Source organism: Schistocerca americana, chromosome 6, assembly GCF_021461395.2.
Source record: "Schistocerca americana isolate TAMUIC-IGC-003095 chromosome 6, iqSchAmer2.1, whole genome shotgun sequence".
NCBI lineage: Eukaryota > Metazoa > Arthropoda > Insecta > Orthoptera > Acrididae > Schistocerca > Schistocerca americana.
Genome location: NC_060124.1, coordinates 84,013,271 through 84,037,815, shown reverse-complemented (window position 1 = coordinate 84,037,815; position 24,545 = coordinate 84,013,271).

Here is a 24,545-nt window from a genome sequence, read left to right as displayed (position 1 = left end):
TTGCAGTACTGGGTTTTACAAATAGATAATTTTACAGTCGGAAGGCGACCACGATGACATTTAGAAAATCTTACATGACTGTGAACAGCATCTTAGTTTTTAATTGAGTTTTCTCATATTTATTCCTTTATACGGCCACAAAAATGTTTTTGATGTTACCATCAGACTACGAGGTCCACCCGTAAAGTATAAATGAAAAATACTGGCATCTAATACTTGTATTTCCAAAGCAAGAATACGGATTTTCGCGCTATATTTTCCACATATTTTAAGTTAACTCCCTGGCCACTATGAACGCAACTGTCTTTCTGTTTTTGGTATCGTAATGCCCCTCGCCCCTAAATTACCAAAGTTGTTTGTCAAATTCGTCTTTATCTCGCTGATTTGCTATACAAACTCTCGCACGTACAAAGAAAGTTTGTCAATTTAACCTTACTTCGAAGGAGACAAGGCTTTTCTGTCACTGACTTCGGCACTGTGTTTAAAGGAGGAAAGAAAAGAAGACGCTTAAAATGAGAGGGAGACTTACCCATTAATATCTGGTAAAGGAAATATTATGCTCAGAACCCGGTGATTACATCAACTTTCTTCGAATGAATAATGAAACTTTTAATAACTTGTTTAGGGTTACTTCGCACTCACACTGAAAAAGAATACAAAAGTGCGATTTACGCTCTTCTACTTGGTCATCTAATGACAGCTCATTCAAAATACCACAACATGGGAACATATAGCTCATATCGTCCTTGAAAGAACCGGAGAACTTAAGATTTTTTTTATGTCATTGCACTCCCGCTTGTATGTCATGTTAATAATGTGAGTTTCTTCTTAACCTCATCCTGCGTAATATACGGCTGTGAAAGATGCGACACTTCTATCATTTTGATAACTGCCAGGGCTACTTCGTTTTCCTCTTTGATTGTAGTTTCCAAAGTCCATAGTTATGGAAACTCACGATACAGTGAGATAAATTGAATTGTAAAAAAAAAAAAAAGAAAAAGAAATATCTATTTTTAACTAAATACGCACGACCAAACATCGACATAAGCTACATCCGCCATCTTGTCAAATTTTTTTTCAGTCAAAATTTCTGAGGAGCATGTCAAACACGCTCTATGTTTAACAAACATTTTAATAACCATTTTACACTGTCAAATATTTGGCAAATATAGTAATGTTTGGCAAATTGTTTGAGGGTTACGAGGACCGGTAACTTCCAGTATCACTTGCAATCGATTAATATCGAATGGGCAACTGTTATGGCGACAGATATCGATTTTGTTCGCATCGTCGACAACAACGACGACAAAAGATGAAGGAGATCGATTTTGTTCATACAGCACTGACAACAGCAACGAATTTTGGAATGTGAACCGTATGTAAATTAGCAAATCGATCTCGTACAACAACTAATCCAATGTCATCAGTCGTTACCAACTATGTATTATAACAACTCTACATAAACAAAAAAATATTGCAGTTTTAAAAATAACTATGAAACTCACTGATAAATGCAACCTTACTCCCTAAATCACCAAAACAATACAAGATGGCTGTATGGGCTTCAGGCCAAATGTCACAATAAATAAATAAATAAAAAATGGTTCAAATGGCTTTGAGCACTATGGGACTTAACTTCTGAGGTCATCAGTCCCCTATAACTTAGAACTAATTAAACCTAACTAACCTAAGGCCATCACACACAACCATGCCCGTGGCAGGATTCGAACCTGCGACCGTAGCGGCCGTGCGGTTCCATACTGTAGCGCCTAGAACTGTTCGGCCACCTCGAATAAATAAAAACAACGAAGACAAGAGATGACTAGCTTCCAATGATGAAATTAAAAGTTATTTAGCTTACTTTACTCGTCATCCTGGACAATCCCATGTGTTGTGTATGCAGCCAGGAGCAATCCTTCTTGGGCGTAGACAGGGCACACTCCAGCTGTATCTGTCAGGAAAATTGGAGAGTCATGCAAGAAAGATTTTTGCCACACAGCTGAAAACTATAGAAGTAGAAGTACGGAAATATTTTGCAGTTCGTCTCTGTCTCCCGGTCGACCTTCTGTTTTCATAGAAGATTTCAGAGATTTCCATAAGCGCTCGATATTTCGCCGAACGTAAAGTCCCGAGCGACTGGAAAAAAGTGCAGGTGACGCCTGTATATAAGAAGGGTAGAAGGACGGATCCTCAAAACTACACACCAATATCCTTAACATCGGTTTGTTAAAGGATTCTCGAACATATTCTCAGTTCGAATATAATGAATTTCCTTGAGACAGAGAAGTTGCTGTCCACGCATCAGCACGGCTTTAGAAAGCATCGCTCCTGCGAAACGCAACTCGCCCTTTTTTTCACATGATATTTTGCGAACCATGGATGAAGGGTATGAGACCATGAATGAAGGGTATCATATTCCTTGACTTCCGGAAAGCGTTTGACTCGGTGCTCCACTGCAGACCCCTAACTAAGGTACGAGCATATGGGATTGGTTCCCAAATATGTGAGTGGCTCGAAGACTTCTTAAGTAATAGAACCCAGTACGTTGTCCTCGATGGTAAGTGTTCATTGGAGGTGAGGGTATCATCTGGAGTGCCCCAGGGAAGTGTGGTAGGTCCGCTGTTGTTTTCTATCTACATAAATGATCTTTTGGATAGGGTAGATAACAATGTGTGGCTGTTTGCTGATGATGCTGTGGTGTACGGGAAGGTGTCGTCGTTGAGTGGCTGTAGGAGGATACAAGATGACTTGGAAAGGATTTGTGATTGGTGTACAGAATGGCAGCTACCTCTAAATATAGATAAATGTAAATTAATGCAGATGAATAGGAAAAAGAATGCCATAATGTTTGAATACTCCATTAGTAGTGTAGCGCTTGACACAGTCACGTCGATTAAATATTTGGGCGTGACATTGCAGAGCGATATGAAGTGGACAAGCATTTAGTGGCAGGTGTGGGGAAGGCGGTTAGTCGTCTTCGGTTCATTGGTAGAATTTTGGGAAGATGTGGTTCATCTGTAAAGGAGACCGCTTATAAAACACTAATACGACATATTCTTGAGTACTGCTCGAGCGTTTGGGATCCCTATCAGTTCGGATTGAGGGAAGACATAGAAGCAATTCAGAGGCGGGCTGCTAGATTTGTTACTGGTAGGTTTGATCATCACGCGAGTGTTACGGAAATGCTTCAGGAACTCGGTTGGGAGTATCTGGAGGAAATGAGGCGTTCTTTTCGTGAATCGCTACTGAAGAAATTTAGAGAACCAGAATTTGAAGCTGACTGCAGTACAATTTTACTGCCGCCAACTTATATTTCGCGTAAAGACCACAAAGATAAGATAAGAGAGATTAGGGCTCGTACAGAGGCATATAGGCAGTCATTTTTCCCTCGTTCTGTTTGGGAGTGGAACAGGGAGAGAAGATGCTGGTTGTAGTACGAGGTACCCTCCGCCACGCACCGTATGTTGGATTGCGGAGTATGTATGTAGATGTAGATGTAGAACATACAGATCGTCCGAAGACAGAATGCCACTGAATAGTTGACAAATTCGTTGTCAAATCCTTCTTTCTTCAAACTGTTGTAAGGCTTCCAGCCGTCGGTAATTAGTTTCGTTCCTGGCACGATGAAGTGCTTATAGTGAGGGACACTGAAGTTTGTTTATCCCTCGTATACACTTTAACTATGAAACACTTCCGAGACTCCCTTTCATTACCTCCAAACACCCATTTCTGTTCGATTTCGTTTATCAGAAGTTGTCCTCTCCTGTATTTGCGAGTTGAGATGTGCGATTCACCTACTTTTATGACCTCGTTTTCACCACCTATAAGAGCACGTAACACACCTCACGAAAAACGCCATAATAGTCGCAAATAGTACAGTGGATACTCCAGCCTCTGAAAAAGTGGTTCCCAGCATATATTTCTTAATCCAGCAAGACATTATATACTACTCTGCTGTATCGTTAATAGACATGTATCGAACCAGATGTTTTTCCTTATCGTAATTCTTTTGCGATATTTGGTACAATATAATTGGACTGGCAAATCAACATCGCTCTCTTTTGTACCCAGTTTCACACATGTCTCGCCATACAATCGATGCAGTCCCCAAGTCGTCATTCAGCAATAAATGTTATTCCCAACAGAACTTTAAACAACTTTTCACAGTGCTCAATCTCGGAATTAACTCACGCCATGTGAGAGTAGTACAAGTCGACACCGGACTGGCTTCATTCATCTCCAGATGACTACTGACATTAGATGTTCTGTTGTCAATGGCAATCTGTCAGAATAAGTCGTGAAACTCTCGCAACTTTTTTGCAACTGCTACTGCAGCGTTGCCAAGCTACTGGCATACGTAAATATAGTGCGAGACGATTGTTTATCTCCAAGATTATAAAAACGTGTTAGTTTCTAATGTATCAAAATATGTCTGAAATCCACAAAGAAACTTCTGAAATTAATTAAAATAGATGCAAATCATCAAAATTCAGAAACCACCAGTAATACTTGTGATACTAGCAACAGTTCTTTGGAACTAAAACAGTCATGTTACAATCCATGTTTCATCTTAAACGATTAAGACTCTGCTACTGTAAACCATGGGTACCAGTACTACATTGCACTGAGATTTTATTATATGTTGACATTAACAGGAGACGGAATATTAGTTTATTTATATTTTCCGTTTTGTGTTGCCAAAATCACGGCAGACATCAAGCCGATAATCAAGTTCCTCCCACACTCGGCGCAGCATGTCCCCATCAATGAGTTCGAAAGCATCGTTGATGCGAGCTCGCAGTTCTGGCACGTTTCTTGGTAGAAGAGGTTTAAACACTGAATCTTTCACATAACCCCACAGAAAAAAATCGCATAGGTTAAGTCGGGAGAGCGTGGAGGCCATGACATGAATTGCTGATCATGATCTCCACCACGACCGATCCATCGGTTTTCCAATCTCCTGTTTAAGAAATGCCGAACATCATGATGGAAGTGCGGCGGAGCACCATCCTGTGGTACGTTTAGCTCCCTGCTTGCTTTATTCGTCGACTTCCGCGGGCTACGCGTGCAACTTGCCCGCACGCGTTCAACCGTTTCTTCGCTCACTGCAGGCCGACCCGTTGATTTCCCCTTACAGAGGCATCCAGAAGCTTTAAACTGCGCATACCATCGCCGAATGGAGTTAGCAGTTGGTGGATCTTTGTTGAACTTCGTCCTGAAGTGTCGTTGCACTGTTATGACTGACTGATGTGAGTGCATTTCAAGCACGACATACGCTTTCTCGGCTCCTGTCGCCATTTTGTCTCACTGCGCTCTCGAGCGCTCTTGCGGCAGAAACCTGAAGTGCGACTGAACAAAACTTTATGAGTTTTTCTACGTATCTGTAGTGTGTCGTGACCATATGTCAATGAATGGAGCTACAGTGAATTTATGAAATCGCTTCAATCATTTGTAATAGCCCTGTATTTGGCATTTCCGAATGTGTGTTTAGGCAGGAACCTAATAGAACAGCTTAAATTGCTGTGATTGAAACGAGCAGCAATAAAATTCATATTCTTCCTTGTTATAAAGTCGATAGCAATTCCTGCAGTTGTTGATATTGCATGTAGTGTGAAAATGATTTAATATTTGCACAATATCTTGTGAGATTAGTGTTACCAACGCCACAGGTGATGTTGGTGTCAGAGACTGTGGTGCCACCACAGTCTAACATAAAAGTGGCGACACTCCGCCTCCTTTTCGTTACCCACAGCGATATCATTGTCCAAAGCGGCCAGCAAGCGACACTTCTGAATACGACATCAAATGAGTGCGAATACTAATGTTTACATCGATTTGTAACATAATTTTTGCAATTTGGATTGTCGGTAGCGCCATAAAAATCGATAATAACCAAAATAATGACACCACATTTGTCATTCTTTAGTTTCCTAAGGACCCTGGGAGGTACGACATTGTACATTACAGGATAGTCTATTCACGGTTCCCTTGTAACATACAAGTATTTACTGAATAATACCTTTTCCCTTATTAAAAAAAATTGCTAGTAAGCACCAGAAGACCTCACCTTTCACAGAAACACGTTGTATGTCTACCCAATAACGCGACGTTTTGTTTGCTACACTTCCAGCCAAATAGATACTCGTAAATGATTGTGGAACGTATAAAACTTGTATGGAATGTATTACCTAATTATTTAGGTACCAAATAAGTCACCGCGTCTGTAACTTAAGGGAAAACCACACAGAGGTGATAATAAATCGTGAAAAACGATAGGCCTGAAACTGTTTCTTAACACTGAATAAACCAATTCCACAATTGTTGTTGAAAATTTGCCGCAAATGGCAAGAATCGTCATTAGATTCGTTTTTTAAGCAAAAGCAATTACATTTTCAAAGATTCGTGTACAAAATCGAGCGAAGGACTGAAGTGTAAGAATGGGCGAATCATTAGACACCATACAAAATTTATGTGTCGAGGTACGCGCTTACAGTAATAACAACAGGCAACAACAGGAATATATGCTTCTCAAGCGTAAAATGAATGTTTATATTTTCTTGCTTTCAGTGGAGCAGACTGCAAATATACACTCATTCGAAAATATTTCTTCATAAATAAGTTGTAGCTTAAGTTACTGAATCAGTGTGATTCAGCCGTTTTTGGATGTATTTCACAATAATTCATCCCTCTTCGTAATTCACTAAAGCCTGGAACACAAAAATATAACAACTATTCACTTAAGTAGAAAATATTTTAAAATAAACATTATTCTTTCGACGCTTTCTCACCTTTCAGGGCGCTAGTGTTGCTCCAGCTGTCAAATGGTAATAACTTACGCGTCAGAGCATGTCGTGACTGAAGGTATTATGTTACCCCATCTGGGGTAACGATCGTTTCGCAACAGTTCCCCCAAAAGTGACGTTATTTTGACGTCACACACAATATCGAAGTCCCCATGATCGGTTATCAACTTTCGATTGCATTCGGTATGGGCCTCTCACAAGTTAATGCGAGCGTATCGGGGATTTACGAAACCTTGTCATTCTTGAAATGATTCATTATATTTATTGCTGTAATGAAATGTTACATAATGATATACGGCGGTTAATGCCTTCACATAAGAGTGCTCTCTTCGTAGTGAGTTACAATCGTCAATAATTTACAAATTAAGAACGAATCACACTTGTTTTACAGTTTGCAGTATGCCGTTTCAGTGTAACGGAGCGCTGAAATTTTGTCATAAAGACATCACCACATCACTAAATGTCACATAATAACGCATCAACAATACAAGCCTTCAATATATAATATTATAACCAAGCCCGGAGATAAACAGCACATGGTTAAGTAGAGAGTAAGATGAACAACTTTCTGGAGTCGAAAGTTGTTGGTTTGTATCTCGTTCCATGCAATTCTTTTTCTTCATGTTAGCGTTATTATCACTTTCCACTACTTTCTTATGAATGTAATACAAGTGTGTTCTGCAATACTGGATGTTATTTACATTCAGTCTGATCTGAGAACGGAGGATGAAATAAATATTTAGCGACTTCCGAGTTTGTGGTTAGGGAAGAACATAAGAGGACAGCTTAAATTGCTTCTACTGAAAAGAGCTACAATAAAATTCACATTCTTCCTTCTCGCAAATATTTGCCTCTTTATTTCCGAGTATTTTCCGCATTTCGAGTGTGTGGCTAGGAAGGAACCTAAGAGGACAGTTTAAATTACTGAGAGTGAAACGAGGAGCATTAAAATCCATATTCTTCCTAGTCACAAATATTTCACTGTTTACTTACGAATGTATGGCGTTTTTCGAAGGTGTGGTTAAACAGGAAACTAAGAGTACACTTAAATTGCTTTGACAGAAACGAGCCGCAATAAAATTCTTATTCTGCCTTTTGACTAATTGCAGGGGCGAAAGGACACAAATTTCTGAATGTCTCAGCAGTCAGCATCAAATATTCGGCGATAAGGAGGAGGATGTGGAGAACAAATGAAAAAAAATTCAAGGGCATCGTTCAATATGCCCTCGAGGAGTATGTCCCGAGTAAGATTTTAAGGGATGAGAAAGATCCACTATGGTTTAATAGCAGTGTTAGAAAAGCTCTACGTAAACAAAGAGCACTTCATCGCAGATTCAAGAGAAGTAAAAACCTAGCAAAGAAACAAAAGCTGAACGAAGCGAAAATGAAAGTAAGGAGAGAAATGAGACAAGCGTTCAATAATTTTGAAAGTTAGACCTTATCAACCCATCTAAGTAAAAACCCTAAGAGATTTTGGTAGTATGTAAAATCAGCGAGTGGGTCAGAATCATCTATTTATTCTTTCAGCGACCACACCGGCACCGAAACGGAAGATAATAGAGAGAAGGTCGAAATATTGAATTCGGTCTTCCGAAGATGTTTCACAGCGGAAGATAGTAACACTGCCCCTCCTTTCAACTGTCGAAAGTACGTCGAAATGGCACATATTGAGATAACCGATCGCGGAACTGAAACGCAGCTACAATCGCTTAGTAGTGGAAAGGCTTCATTACCGGATGACGTACCTATAAGATTCTATAAAGATTTTGCGAAAGAACTTGTTCCCCTTCTTGCAGTAATTTATCGCAGATCGCTTGAGCAACGAAAAGTACCTCACGACAGGAAAAAACGCGGGTCGTTCCCGTTTTTAAGAAAGATCGTAAGAGAGATCCACACAATTATGGACCTATATCGTTGACGTCAATCTGTTGTAGAATTATGGAACATGTTTTATGTTCAAGAATTATGACGTTTTTGGAAAATGAACATCTCCTCTATAAAAATCAACACGAATTCCGCAAACAGAGATCCTGCGAAACTCAGTAACCTCTGTTCATCCACGAGATCCACAGTGCAGTGGAAAACAGCGGTCAGGCTGATCCCACGTTCCTTGATTTCAGTGAGGTATTTGACACCGTCCCGCATTGCCGTTTATGAAAAAAAAAAAAATACGAGCTGCCGGAGTATCGGAGCAGACCTGCGATTGCATTCAAGACTTTCTTGCAGATAGAATTCAACATGTGGCACTTAACGGAACTAAATCGACGGATGTAAAGGTGATATCCGGAGTACCACAGTGAAATGTGATAGGACCGTTGCTGTTTACAATATATATAAATGACCTAGTAGAAAGCGTGGGATGCTCTTCAAGGCTATTCGAAGATGATGCAGTTCCAAGAATGAAATTTTCACTCTACAGCGGAGTGTGGGCTGATATGAAACTTCCTGGCAGATTAAAACTGTGTGCCGGGCCGAGACTCGAACTCGGGACCTTTGCCTTTCGCGGGCAAGTGCTCTACCAACTGAACTACCCAAGCACGACTCACGCCCCGTCCCCACAGCTTTACTTCTGCCAGTACCTCGTCTCCTACCTTCAAAACTTTACAGAAGCTCTCCTGCGAACCTTGCAGAACTAGCAAGGTAGGAGACGAGGTACTGGCAGAAGTAAAGCTGTGGGGACGGGGCGTGAGTCGTGCTTGGGTAGCTCAATTGGTAGAGCACTTGCCCGCGAAAGGCAAATGTCCCGATTTCGAGTCTCCGTCCGGCACACAGTTTTAATCTGCCAGGAAGTTTCATGATGCAGTTGTCCTATAACAAAGTAGCAACTCCAGAAGACAGTAAGAATTTGCGGAACGACCTGCTGAGAATTGATGATTGGTGCAGGCTCTGGCAGTTGACCCTGGACGTAAATAAATGTAACATATTGCGCACACGTAGAAAAAGGAATCCACTACTGTACAGCTACACTACTGATGAAAAACAGCTGGAGACAGCATCTGCCGATAAATATCCAGGCGTAACTATCCAGAGCGACCTTAAGTGGAATGACCACATAAAACAGATAGTGGGAAAAGCAGACAGCAGACTCAGATTCATCGGAAGAATCTTAAGGAAAAGTAACTTATCCATGAAAGAAGTGGTTTATAAGGCGCTTGTTCGCCCAATTCTTGAGTATTGTTCGTCTGTCTGGGAACAATACTGAACTGATAGAGGAGACAGAGAAGATCCAACGAAGAGCGGAGCGTTTCGTCGCGGAATCGTTTGCATGGCAAGAGAGCGTTACGGAGATGCTAAACAAACTCCACTGGCAGACGTTACAAGAGAGGCGTTATGCATCACGGCTAGATTTACTGTTGCGATTTCGGGGCAGCACTTCAAAAAAATGGTTCAAATGGCTCTGAGCACTATGGGACTTAACTACTGAGGTCATCAGTCCCCTAGAACTCAGAAATACTTAAACCTAACTAACCTAAGGACATCACACACATCCATGCCCGAGGCAGGATTCGAACCTGCGACCGTAGCGGTCACGCGGTTCCAAACTGACGCGCTTAGAACCGCACGGCCACACCGGCCGGCGGCAGCACTTCCTGGAGGAGTCGGACAACATATTAATTCCGCCCACATACATCTCTCGTATTGACCACGAGGAGAAAATTCGAGAAATTAGAGCCAATACAGAGGCTTACCGATAATTTTCTTCCCACGCACTATTCGCGAGTGGAACAGGGTTGGAGGGATCAGTTAGTGGTACCGAAAGTACGCTCCGCCACGCACCATTAGATGGCTTGCGAAGTATGATGTAGATGTAGGTGTAGATTTGGCTCTGTATTTCCTAATATTTGGCGATTTCGTAGTGTGTGGTTAGATTGGAACTTTGGGGAACCACTTTAAATGTTGCGACTAAAACAACGAGCCGCAATAAAATTTGTATTTTTTCTCACAAATATTTGTCTCTTTCTTTCATAATACAGGGTGTTACAAAAAGGTACGGCCAAACTTTCAGGAAACATTCCTCACACACAAAGAAAGAAAATATGTTATGTAGACATGTGTCCGGAAACGCTTACTTTCCATGTTAGAGCTTGTTTTATTACTTCTCTTCAAATCACGTTAATCATGGAATGGAAACACACAGCAACAGAACGTACCAGCGTGACTTCAAACACTTTCTTACAGGAAATGTTCAACATGTCCTCCGTTAGCGAGGATACATGCATCCACCCTCCGTCACATGGAATCCCTGATGCGCTGATGCAGCCCTGGAGAATGGCGTATTGTATCACAGCCGTCCACAATACGAGCACGAAGAGTCTCTACATTTGGTACCGGGGTTGCGTAGACAAGAGCTTTCAAATGCCTCCATAAACGAAAGTCAAGAGGGTTGAGGTCAGGAGAGCGTGGAGGCCACGGAATTGGTCCGCCTCTACCAATCCATCGGTCACCGAATCTGTTGTTGAGAAGCGTACGAACACTTCGACTGAAATGTGCAGGAGCTCCATCGTGCATGAACCACATGTTGTGTCGTACTTGTAAAGGCACATGTTCTAGCAGCACAGGTAGAGTGCCGGCCGCTGTGGCCTAGCGGTTCTAGGCGCTTCAGTCCGGAAACGCGCTGCTGTTACGGTCGCAGGTTCGAATCCTCCCTCGGGCATGGATGTGTGTGATGTCCTTAGGTTAGTTAGGTTTAAGTAGTTCTAAGTCTAGGGGACTGATGACCTCAGATGTTAAGTCCCATAGTGCTCAGAACCATTTGAACCATTCGAACAGGTAGAGTATCCTGTATGAAATCATGATAACGTGCTGCATTGAGCGTAGGTGGAAGCGTAGGTGACGAAACTAAAATGAGCTCTAACATGGAAATTAAGCGTTTCCGGACACATTTCCACATAACATCTTTTCTTTATTTGTGTGTGAGGACTGTTTCCTGAAAGTTTGGCCGTACCTTTTTGTAACATCCTATATATAGTAACTTCCGAGTGCGTGGTTAGGCAGGAAACTAAGAGGACAGCTGCCGCGAGTGAAGCGAGGAACAATATAATATTCATATTCTTCCTTGTCACAACGTCGACAGGCGATCACGCGGTCGTCGATATTGCACGTGCCGTCACATTTGCGAGAAATGTTGCGAAACGAGCATTAAGCCCCTATCTGCTAAACCAAAGATGTTGCTAACACAACACTTTGTACAATCTCTGGTCGTGTACAAGTCGGTTGTTTGTAAAATCTTTGGATTTTTACGAGTTATATCTGTGCGTAGTTTCAGCACCAGTCAAGATTCTCGTTACGGTGATGGAACGGAGCAAAAGCAGGAGGACCAGCTTCGTCGGCAAACGCTGGGAGTCCGGTCCGGGCGCCGCGACGGTCGCACATCCGTGGCTCTTCCGCGGGCACTGGGAGCGCATGGCACAATGGCGTCACATATGGGCCAAGCGCGAACGCACATCGGCGGGCCGGGCGCGCCTGCCCAGGAGCACCGTACCCCCGCCTTCAGGTCGGTGGCGCCTGTCAGCAGGCCGCTATTTATTCTCTTTAAATATATGCAAAAAATTGATATTGTGCACAATAGCTGTATTTCACATAATTCCACATCTATATCTACGATACTCAATTTGTCACCTACTGGGGTGTGACGAACGTTCTTTGTGGACAACTTTTGGGGTTCTATTTTAATTATTTTAGCTTCATTAAACAATCGCGTCAAGAGCGCAGTCCGATTCCAACCCATCCGCTATCACCAACACCGACTCAAAGGAAGGCCTCGGCGCTTGTTGGTGACGTCACGTCAGCTAGGCACGGCGAACGCCAGGTCTGTTGCAGGCAGAAACGCCTGGGCGTGCTTGTCACTATAAATCTCTTATTTTTGGACAAACTGTTTGGTATTGTTTTGAATTCCGCAGTTTTATTTAGATGAAAGATTTTCTTACTATCGTAAACCTACAAATGTTCTGTATTACTGAATCCTGTCGAAACAAACGTAGATCAATATGAGAAGATGCTTTGCCCCATTGCAAGCTTCGGAAATTTTACGTTCAAGTAACTATATTTACTTGATCCATTTTGCTATCGAAACTTACCCAAACCCCTTACAATGAACTCGTTTCTTTTATTTATTTATTTATTTATTTTCGTTTGACATCGTCACTGGAAATGTGAACTAATTTACATGTGTAAATGTCCAACTGTTGCCAGCCATTAGATTACAGTCGTTTTCAACGAAAGGAATTCTAAACAGGAAAGAAAACAGATTCATACATCGAAAATACTGCTGAGCTTAAACTTTTTTAAACATGCACATTAGAAAAGATAAATATTCCCCTCTTGCAACTGAAAGGAGAAACTTTATAATATAAAAAAAATTTATTTGATAAAACAAGTATCTCTCTTTTGCCTCTTCTTCTGTCCCCCACCCCCTCCCCCAACGTGTACAATCGCAAGATAGTACATTAACATTCAGTGCTCCTCACCCCATAGTCAGCCAAGATACCTACAGAAGGGCACCAATATGTTCACAGTTTCTTGTAAAAGCAACCTAGTACAAACGTAACTTCCTCAGATTAACAAATAAGGTAAAGAAGCACGAATTCTGTTGCTGCTGGACCATGAAGTTATTTTTGTATGTCGATCCTTAAAACAGGTGGAAATTTAAGATCAGGAGTACACTATTTGTTAAGAAGTGTAATGAATTGCATAACTAATTGATTGCAGAAATCTCTCAGAACAATGTGTGTTGGTCAACTACCCCCAATAGTTTCACAATTTCCTGTGTCAGAGAAGGGGCACCACCATTATGAGTATGCCTGCAACAGACCTGGCGTTCGCCGTGCCAAGCTGACGTGACGTCACGAACAAGCGCCGAGGCCTGCCTTTGAGTCGGTGTTGCTATCACTCATGTCGTCCTGTATGACGTCATCAGTTTACCTTGCGAAAGATATCTGTGCTTGTCTTACTTTCTAGTGTAATGTATAATGTTTATAAATTACGCTGCTTGTTCCAAATACGTGGTGATATAAGTGGGTGTGATTTTTATGGAACCTCAGAGCATAGCCTGAATTGTTGATAGAAAAATAAGTTTCGTTATTTTTTTTATTTTTTCCGACAAATATTTGGCTGTTTCTTCCTGTATTTGGCACGATTTATGGGAGTAAGGTTAGGCAGGAACTTTAAAGCACAAATTACACTGCTGCGAGTCAAACGAGTAGTACTTACAATGTGTTTTTCTTACAGATGTTCGACTGGTTTTTTCAGTTTGAGGTTTGCCAGGAACGTAAGTGCATTGCTCATATAGTTGTGAGTGAATGAGTTATTGATAATTTTTGTTCTTGCCCTTTTTTTTAAAAAATGTGACGTCTTAAACGCGTTGTTGTTGTTGTTGTGGTCTTCGGCCCTGAGAATGGTTTGATTCAGCTCTCCATGCTACTCTATCCTGTGCCATCTTCTTCATCTCCCAGTACTTACTGCAACCTACATCCTTCTGAATCAGTTTATTGTATTCATCTCTTGGTCTCCCTCTATGATTTTTACCCTCCACGCGACCCACCAATGCTTAATTTGTGATCCCTTGATGCCTCAGAACATGTCCTACCAACCGATCCCTTCTTCTTGTCAAGTTGTGCCACAAACTCCTCTTCTCCCCAATTCTATTCAGTACCTCCTCATTAGTTATGTGATCTACCCATCTAATGTGCAGCATTCTTCTGTAGCACCACATTCCGAAAGCTTCTATTCTCTTCTTGTCCAAACTATTTATCGTCCATGCTCTACACAAAATTTTTTAGTTTCTAAATTTTTTCACTGTGGAAGCTTTTGACATATATGGCAACTCCTCCTCCCATCATATTATCTCTACTTACATGTGCAGCTAATTTGTACCCATTGATGTTAACCTTTTGCATATCATTGACAATGTGATGCTAAGACAGGCATAGCACATCTATTACATTCTCAGTTTCTATATCTTCTAAACAAAGCAGAAACTCATCAATTTTATTTTTCAATCCCCTAATATTTTGATAAAATATACTAACATTATTTTTCACTTTACTTTTGTGAGTATCTTGAACTTTTTTAACATCTTTAGTACTTGCCTGGCTGAGTTTCCCACTGGACACTGATCTTACACTAAAAAGAGTTTCCACCATGAGATGTAGTTCCTCCCCCCTTTAAATTTCCTGCTATCAGCCCAGCCAGTTTACCCTGTAAGTAAGATGTACATCATTGTTGTAAGCATGTCAGTATTTTTGAGTTTTGTCAAAGTAACATAATAATCATGATGCGATATAGGATAAAGATTCTGAAACATAATGTTTTTATTAGTCATTCTTGGTGTAAAAACCAAGTTACAGTGGACATAAAGGAACACATTACTTGTAGCTCCAGCAGATAAAAAGCAGTTGGATGAGTGCACCCTACATAATTATAAGATTTTTTAATAATAATTTCACATGTGCCACAAAAAAATCACCTAATCGAAAACGAATGCAGACAAATTCGTTGAGAATAAACCGAAAGAAAAGCAAGAAATGCCGAATTAGAATCGAATATTCGCTCAAATGTTAACGGGGGTACCATGCACATCCCTCAAAAACAACGAACTAACAAAAAAAGCATACACACACAATTCCTCCAGCATGAACTAAAAGTAAATATATGTATATTAAATTAAAATCGCAAATAAGCAGAAAAGAGCTAATCAATGACTGGGGAAAAAAGAAAGTAACCAATAAAAGCTAAAGACTCAATCCCAGATGAACAAATCATTACTACAAACCACGTCGCAAAAGCACGCATACGCAGTAAGAGGGATCCACCGCCAATAACAACAAGACATGTAAAAGAACAGTTAATTTCATATACGTAACGCCTGTAAGTGGAATACTCTCTTTCAAATTCTAAAAGTGGCAGGGGTAAAATACAGGGAGCGAAAGGCTATTTACAATTTGTATAGAAACCAGATGGCAGTTATAAGAGTCGAGGGGCATGAAAGGGAAGCAGTGATTTGGAAGGGAGCGAGACAGGGTTGTGGCCTCTCCCCGATTTTATTCAACCTGTATATTGAGCAAGCAGTAAAGGAAACAAAAGAAAATTTCGGAGTAGGTATTAAAATCCATGGAGAAGAAATAGAAACTTTGAGGTTCGCCGATGACATTGTCAGAGACAGCAAAGAACTTGGAAGAGCAGTTGAACGGAATGGACAGTGTCTTGAAAGGAGGGTATAAGATGAACATCAACAAAAGCAAAACGAGGATAATGGAATGTAGCCGAATTAAGTCGGGTGATGCTGAGGGAATTAGATTAAGAAATGAGACACTTAAAGTAGTGAAGGAGTTTTGCTATTTGGGGAGCAAAATAACTGATGATGGTCGAGGTAGAGAGGATATAAAATGTAGACTGGCAATGGCAAGGAAAGCGTTTCTGAAGAAGAGAAATTTGTTAACATCGACTATAGTTTTACACTACTGGCCATTAAAATTGCTACACCTCAAAGATCACGTGCTACAGACGCGACATTTAACGGACAGGTAAAAGATGCTGTGATATGCAAATGATTAGCTTTTGAGAGCATTCACACTAGGTTGGCGCCGATGGCGACACCTACAACATGCTGACATGAGGAATGTTTCCAACCTATTTCTGATACACAAACAGCAGTTGACCGGCGTTGCCTGGTGATGCCTCGTGTAAGGAGGAGAAATGCGTGCCATCACGTTACCGACTTTGATAAAGGTCGGATTGTAGCCTATCGCGATTGCGGTTTATCGTATCGCGACATTGCTGCTCGCGTTTTTCGAGATCCAATGACTGTTAGCAGAATATGGAATCAGTGGGTTCAGGAGGGTAATGCAGAACGCCGTGCTGGATCCCAACGGCCTCGTATCACTAGCAGTTGAGATGGCAGGCATCTTATCTGCGTGGCTATAACGGATCGTGCAGCCACGTCTCGATTCCTGAGTCAGCAGATGGAGACGTTTGCAAGACAACAACCATCTGCACGAACAGTTCGACGACGTTTGCAGCAGCATGGACTATCAGCTCGGAGACCATGGCTGCGCTTACCCTTGACGCTACATCACAGACAGGAGCGCATGCGATGGTGTACTCAACGACGAACCTGGGTGCACGAATGGCAAAACGTCATTTTTTCGGATGATTCCAGGTTCTGCTTACAGCATCATGATGGTCGCATCCGTGTTTGGCGACACCGCGGTGAACGCACATTGGAAGCGTGTATTCGTCATCGCCATACTGGCGTATCTCCCGGCGTGATGGTATGGGGTGCCATTGGTTACACGTCTCGCTCACCGCTTGTTCGCATTGATGGCACATTGAACAGTGGACGTTACATTTCAGATCATTCGATCCCTGCGAAACCTTACATTTCAGCAGGATAATGCACGACCGCATGTTGAAGGTCCTGTACGGGCCTTTCTGGATACAGAAAATGTTAGGCTGCTGCCCTGTCCAGCACATTCTCCAGATCTCTCACCAACTGAAAACGTCTGGTCAATGGTGGCCGAGCAACTGGCTCGTCACAATACGCCAGTCACTACTCTCGCAGCTGCACGGGCAGCTGTACCTGTACACGCCATCCAAGCTCTGTTTGACTCAATGCCCAGGCTTCTCAAGGCCGTTATTAGGGCCAGAGGTGGTTGTTCTGGGTACTGATTTCTCAGGATCTATGCACCCAAATTGCGTGAAAATGTAATCTCATGTCAGTTTTAGTATAATATATTTGTCCAATGAATACCCGTGTATCATCTGCATTCCTTCTTGGTGTAGCAATTTTAATGGCCAGTAGTGTAAGTGTCAGGACGTCTTTTCTGAAAGTATTTGTATGGGGTGTAGCCATGTATGGAAGTGAAACATGGATGATAAACAATTGAGACAGGAAGAGAATAGAAGCGTTTGAAATGTAATGTTACAGGAGAATGGTGAAGATTAGATCAGTAGATCACGTAAGTAAAGAGGAAGTACTGAATAGAATAGGGAAGATTTGGAATTTGTGGCACATCTTGACTAGAAAAAATGGCTCTGAGCACTATAGGACTTAACATCTGAGGTCATCAGTCCCCTAGAACTTAGAACTGCTTAAACCTAACTAACCTAAGGACATCACACACATCCATGCCCGAGGCAGGATTCGAACCTACGACCGTAGCGGTCTCGCGGTTCCAGACTGTAGCGCCTAGAACCGCACGGCCACTTCGGTCGGCCAACTTGACTAGAAGAACGGATCAGTTGGTAGGACATCTTCTGAGGCATCAAGGGTTAAGCAGTTTAGTACTGAAGGGAAGCAGGGAGGGTAAGAACCGCAGAGGGAGACCAAGAGATGAATACACTTAGTTGGTTCAGAAGGATGTAGGTTGCAGTAGTTACTCGGAGATGAAGAGGCTTGTATAGGATACAGTAGCATGAAGAGCTGTATCAAACTAGTCTTTGGACTGAAGAGCACAACAGCAACAACAACAACAACAGTAGCATCTGATACTGCATCTCATCACCCTTCATAGCAGTGCACCCGACAAAGTCTGTGCGATCACGACCTATTCTCCAAAATGAAGGAACCTCTTCGTGACACGAACTACAACACGAGAGAAGATATCAAACGTGCCATAGGGCGGTCCTTGCAAGAAAGAAATGGGCGCGCTGACGATGTACGACGCCTTCATCTGTGGGGAAAGGTGATCGAGACTCGGAGCGATTATTTTGAAGGCACGTAATATGGTAAAAGTCTGTCGATTAAGCCTGACATGAATTACAACGCTGTTGCCACTACTTTTTATCGAAGCCGTATGTGGTTCCACTCCAAATCGCTCGGTACGCATATGCCATGCTATTTAATGGGTGCGACAGCTTCCAGTGAAGGTTCTGCAATTGTGTAATCATACAACAATGGAACTTTCTACCGAATTATGCGCAATACGTTACATTTGATAATGTTGATCGTCAATTACCACTCGCGGCACCAAGGATTGATCTTCTGCAAATCTTCCAGCATTTCGCTACAATTTCCTATTTTTGCGATTTCTCCGCATAAAACAGCGGCATCTGTGCAAAATTTCATCACCTTCCGTCGTTATAAACTGGATCATTCATAAATATATATTGATAAAAATGGTCCAGAAACACTCCGTTGGGGTACACACAAAATTATTTTTACGACTGAAGACTGCGCTCGTATAAAAAATGAGCGTGGAGTATTTTATTTGCTAGGGACTCTTCGTTCTAATCACAGAGCTGAACTGACGTTCTGTATGCTCGTATTTTATTCATTAGGCAGCAGTGTGGAACTGAACGAACACCTTCTGAAAGTGAAGGAATATGTCATCAAGAAGGACACCGGTATCTATTTTCGCCTAGGTGTCGTGGACGAGCAAAGCTGGTTGTTTGTGAAACCCACGTTGAGTCCTGCAAAGGTGATTTTAGTCATCTGAATGGCCATAATACGCGAGTGCAAAACATGCTCCAGAATTCTAAAACGGAGTGGCTTCATCGATACAGCCATATCGTTCTGTGCAACTCTTTGACGACCCTTTTTGAAAACGGAAATTATCTGCGCATTTACTTAACTAGTAGGAACACTTTTGTTCCTCCAACGACCTTCGGTAAACTGTTGCTAAAAGATAAGGGAGTTCTTTGGTGTACTGTGTGCAGAATGGTATAGGTATCCCATCGGGTCCAATCGCCTTTTTTCTGCCCAACGATTTTAGTTGATTTTCCATCCCGAAGTTCCTACGCGCGCCTGATTGGAGACAAGTCCGGAGACCATAGGCCAGGGAAGTTGCTCCTCGTCTCGCAGAGTACTTTCAGTTTCACGGGCAGTGTGTGGTCGAGCGTTATCCTGTTGAAAGAACAAATCAGCATCCTGTTGCAAGAACGGCAAAAGAAAGAGACTAAAAACATTATCCCTCGTACTGAGCACTGGTTAGCGTCCGCTCCAGCAACAGCAAAGGTGAGCGAGAGCTGTAGCTTATGGCACCGCACACCATAACGCCTGGGATGGAACCGGTGTGCCTTAGACGAATGCAGTCCACGAGACAGCACCCACCAGGTCTACGTCGTAAGAGCAAACGACCATCACTTGCGTGCAAGCAGAATCTACTTTCGTCGCTGAAGATCACGGCGCGCCATACCGTCTTCCACGCGATCCTCTGATCCTCTAAAACGTGCTAGAGGTGTGTGTGTCCATAGTACCACTGATAATAACCAGTTCGCGACAGCTCGTGTTGACACGTCTAAGCTCACAAGCCCTCTTATCTACGCTGCGGTACATCTACATCTGCATGGTTACTGTGCAATTCACACTTAAGTGCCTGGCAGATGGTTCATCGAACCATTTTCATACTACTTCTCTACCATTCCACTCTCGAATGGCGCGTAGGAAAAAGGAACCCCTAAATCTTTCCGTTCGAGCTTTGATTTTTCTTAGTTTATTGTGATGATCATTTCTCCCTACGTAGGTGGGTGTCAACAAAATATTTTCGCATTCGGAAGAGAAAATTGGTCATCTCACCGCAAAGAAAACTGCCTTTGTTTCAGTACGTGCCACCCCATCTCGGGTATCATATCGGTGACACTTTCACCCCTATTGTGCTATAACACGAAACGAGCTGCCCTTCTTTGCACTTTTTCGATGTGCTCCGTCAATCCCAACTGATAAGGATCCCACACCGCGCAGCAATATGCCAGCAGAGGACAGACTAGTGTAATGTAGGCTGTCTCTTTAGTGGGTTTGTCGCATCTTCTAAGTGTCCTGCCAACAGAGCGCAGTCTTTGTTTCGCCTTCCCCACAATATTATCTCTGTGGTCTTTCCAATTTAAGTTGCTCGTAATTGTAATTCCTAGGTATTTAGTCGAATTGACAGCCCTTAGATTTGCGCGATTTATCGTATACCCAAAATTTATCGGACTTCTTTTCGTACCCATGTGGATGACCTCGCACTTTTCTTTGTTTAGTGCCAGTTGCTACTTTTCGCACCATACAGAAATTCTCTCTTATCATTTTGCAATTGGAACTGATCGTCTGATGATTTTACAAGACGGTAAATTACAGCGTCATCTGCATACAATATAAGGGGGCTGCTCAGATTATCACCTAGATCATTTGTGTAAATCAGGAACAGCAGAGGGCATCTGACTGTAGCAGGGTCATTTGTCAGCGCATTTTATCGCTGTGGCATGCCGATTGAGCTACACTTACGGACAAGCTTCGGGCCTTGAAACCTCTTCCCGCGGCTTGGACGTCCTCCTCACGCCCCTCTCGGCGGGAGGAGGTAGTTTTGGCCCGGTTACGAATTGGACACTGCCGGTTCAGCCATCGCCATCTGCTGACGGCTACGCCGGCGCCGTTCTGCCCATGTGGGCAATTGCTGACGGTGCGCCACATTTTAACGTCCTGTCCGAATTTTAATACACTGCGCGTTGATCTTGGCCTGCCATGTACTCTGGATGCCATTTTAGCGGATGACCCAGGAGCAGCTGCTCGCGTTCTTCGTTTCATCCACTTGACAAACCTGTCTAAGGACATTTGATCATGCTGTTTTTTTTTTTTAATCCTATGCTTGTTAATATGTCTTTTATAGTGTTGTCCCTTTTAGTTGCTGTTTTAACCTTGTGCCTCGCAGTGCATTCCTAATTTAGTCTGGGCGCTAATGACCACTGTAGTTGTGCGCCCTAAAACCACAAAAAGAGGGCCTATGACACTACCTGGCGGAACGCCAGATATCACCTCTGTTCTACTCGATGATTTACCGTCTATCACTACGAACTGTGACTTCTCTGAGAGGAAATCACGAATCCAGTCACACAACTGAGACGATACTCCATATGCACGCAATTTGATTAATACTCGCTTGTGAGAAACGGTATCAAAAGCCTTCCGGAAATCTAGGAATATGGAAATGATCTGAGGTCCCTTGTCGACAGCACTCATTAGCTGTCGGATCTGTCACTGCTGAACTTACAATATGACGATACTGGTGGGCATCTGTGCTGTATGGAATATCATAGCCTCGTCTACGAGTATGATAATGTTCACGTGACCTCTGATGGCATCGCTACCCAACTAACCGTGCACGTCCAACTTGTGTGGCAATTCTACGGAAGGACCATCCCGCCACTCCGAAAGCAAAACTTTCACCACTTTCAAACAGTCTCAGTTGGTTGCAGGAAGCACGGGTGCGTCTCCGTGGCATAGCTGCCTGCTTGCTTCACACTTTTGCATGAACTCAGCCTTCTGGCTGTGAGCATTCCCTATTAAAGGGCAGACACAGATGGCACTCCGGTAGCTATGCCAGTACTCTATCTGTTGGCGCACTTCTTTAAGGCATTGCTAATACATCTACTAAGGCCCAGGTGGCATATGCCGTCATCGGATCAAAATCGACGTCGTCTTTCCAAGTGTACCATTTTTTTTTTTCCGGCATTGTACTGCGATATCCGGCCATATGTTCTCGGGTGCATTACCTCTCGCATAATGAGGGTAGGGCCAGAACTGTTGAAAATGATCATTTTGGTGGTCCATTTGTCGCAGGAGATGTGAGCAAGGAAGCAGGCAGCGTTCAGCTTCTCTATGCAACTAGTTGTTATTTGACAATATGGGTCAGCGGAGTCAGCTTTTTATCAAACTTCTAGTTCACTTTTCGGATCAGAATTACTTAGAAAGTTTAAATTGAAATCACCGCAGATTAATAACTTCTTCTTTCTGTCTGACAGACAGCATAATAGGGAGTCAAACTTTTTTATGAACAGCTCCCAGTCTCCTAATGGGGACCTGTACATTGTTGCTAATATCAATACTACATTATCTAGCTGAAGTTCACATGCACAAACCTCAAAGTGCTGATCAACACAAAATTTGCTTACTTGTACAGGTTTGCATTTATACTCTTGTTTTATGAAAATGGCAACTCCTTTATCCATCCTACATCTACCAGTGTAAGATGCTAAATTATAGCCACTTATACTGATATTATCCATGCCCACAGTTACAGACAGAATATATCAATCTCATTCTTATTTTTCAGATCATCTAAACACACTAATAGCTCGTCTACTTTATTTTTTATTCCCCTGATATTTTGATGAAGTAAGTTGATACTGCCCTTAGCTTACCCATATTTACTGTACATGAAGTTTCTTTTATTCTATTTATCTTGATCTTCATCTGTCTGGACTTTGGCTATAATATAAAAAAACCTGCCTGCTTGGACTCATTAACCACAGGAAGCACCACTTGTGTGACTGGACCCCCTTACAGTTTCTGCTAATAGAGAAGCTAACTTATTTTTTCCCATCATATTCGGGTGCATTCCATGTGTACTGCATCCCCACCTACCAATAGCATTTACTTGAACAACACTTATGCGAGATTTTTACGGTGTCTGGAGCATCCTGTTCAGCTCAGTGTTAACATGCCTTACAGCAGTGTTTACCCAGGGCTGATCATGGCACTGAAAGACCTCCACAAACCCCACATTTGTATGCTCAGTTTCTGCTCCTATTTTATCCTGATCACTCCTAATACTGTATCTTGAATTCATAGCCAGGCTGTTTCCTGCTCCCCCAACTATAATTACCCGATCTTCCTTCTCAAAGTCCCTGCATAGCTGACTTAAGTTTTCTGTCACTTGGCTAAGGCTAGCACTTGGTTTCACAAAACTTGTGACCTGGTACCCTGCACCTAATTTCTCCTGAAGCTGCTGGCCCACATCCCTCCCATGACTGCTGCCTGCAAGCAGAATTATTATTTTCCTATTCTGGTTTGATACCGACCTGTCTTTTTTCTTTAAGCTAGTATTCTGCTTCAACCTACTTTCAACTACATCCGGATGAGGCCCTTCGTTCACTTCAGATAGCCTGCCGGGTTGGCCGAGCGGTTCTTGGCGCTACAGTCTTGAACCGCGCGACCGCTATGGTCGCAGGTTCGAATCCTGCCTCGGGCCTTAGGTTAGTTAGGTTTAAGTAGTTCTAAGTTCTAGGGGACTGATGACCTCAGATGTTAAGTCCCATAGTGCTCAGAGCCATGCAACTAGTTGTTATTTGATAATATGGGTCAGCGGAGTCAGCTTTTTATCAAAAAGGAGGCCCTATAAACAGGACTGGGCAACAGCTTGCAAGCGCTGAGTGCCTAAGTAGAGCTCTAGGTCAGGATGAATCGTGGTATGACCACAGAAATGCATGCGGATGGCGCCTTGGAGCTGGCGTCCAGGCAAGTCTACCACGTGGGAACTGTACCAAATGCAGGGGTGACCAGCAGCCTGATAGAGTGCACTAGCCCACTGCTGGCTATGAGGGAGATCGTGACACTCAGGGCAGAGTCGTATGAAGCGGTTCTCTTGTGGAGAGCCATAAAGTTTTATGGGCCTATTGACCTCCAAATTTTTGAACACTGTACATTCAGCGGTCAGAGTTTTGTGACACTGTATTCCTTCATCATGTGCGTCCCTTCGTAGGAGCATTCGACCCTGACTTCATTTTCATGGATGACAATGTGCAACAGCATCAAACTCTGCAGTTGGAACGAGAGAATATGTAGCGAATGGTTTGGCCTTGCCTGTACGTTCCCCGGTCCTGAATCCCAACGAGCACCTGTGGGAAAGATTAGGGAGACGTACTGCGACATGTCCACAAGCACCAACGGCCAGTTGTCAGTCACGCTGGTGAGGAATGGAACGCCCTACCGCAAGAACTCCTTACCAAACTTCTGGCCAGCATGGTAGCATGCTGGAGAGCATGGTTTGC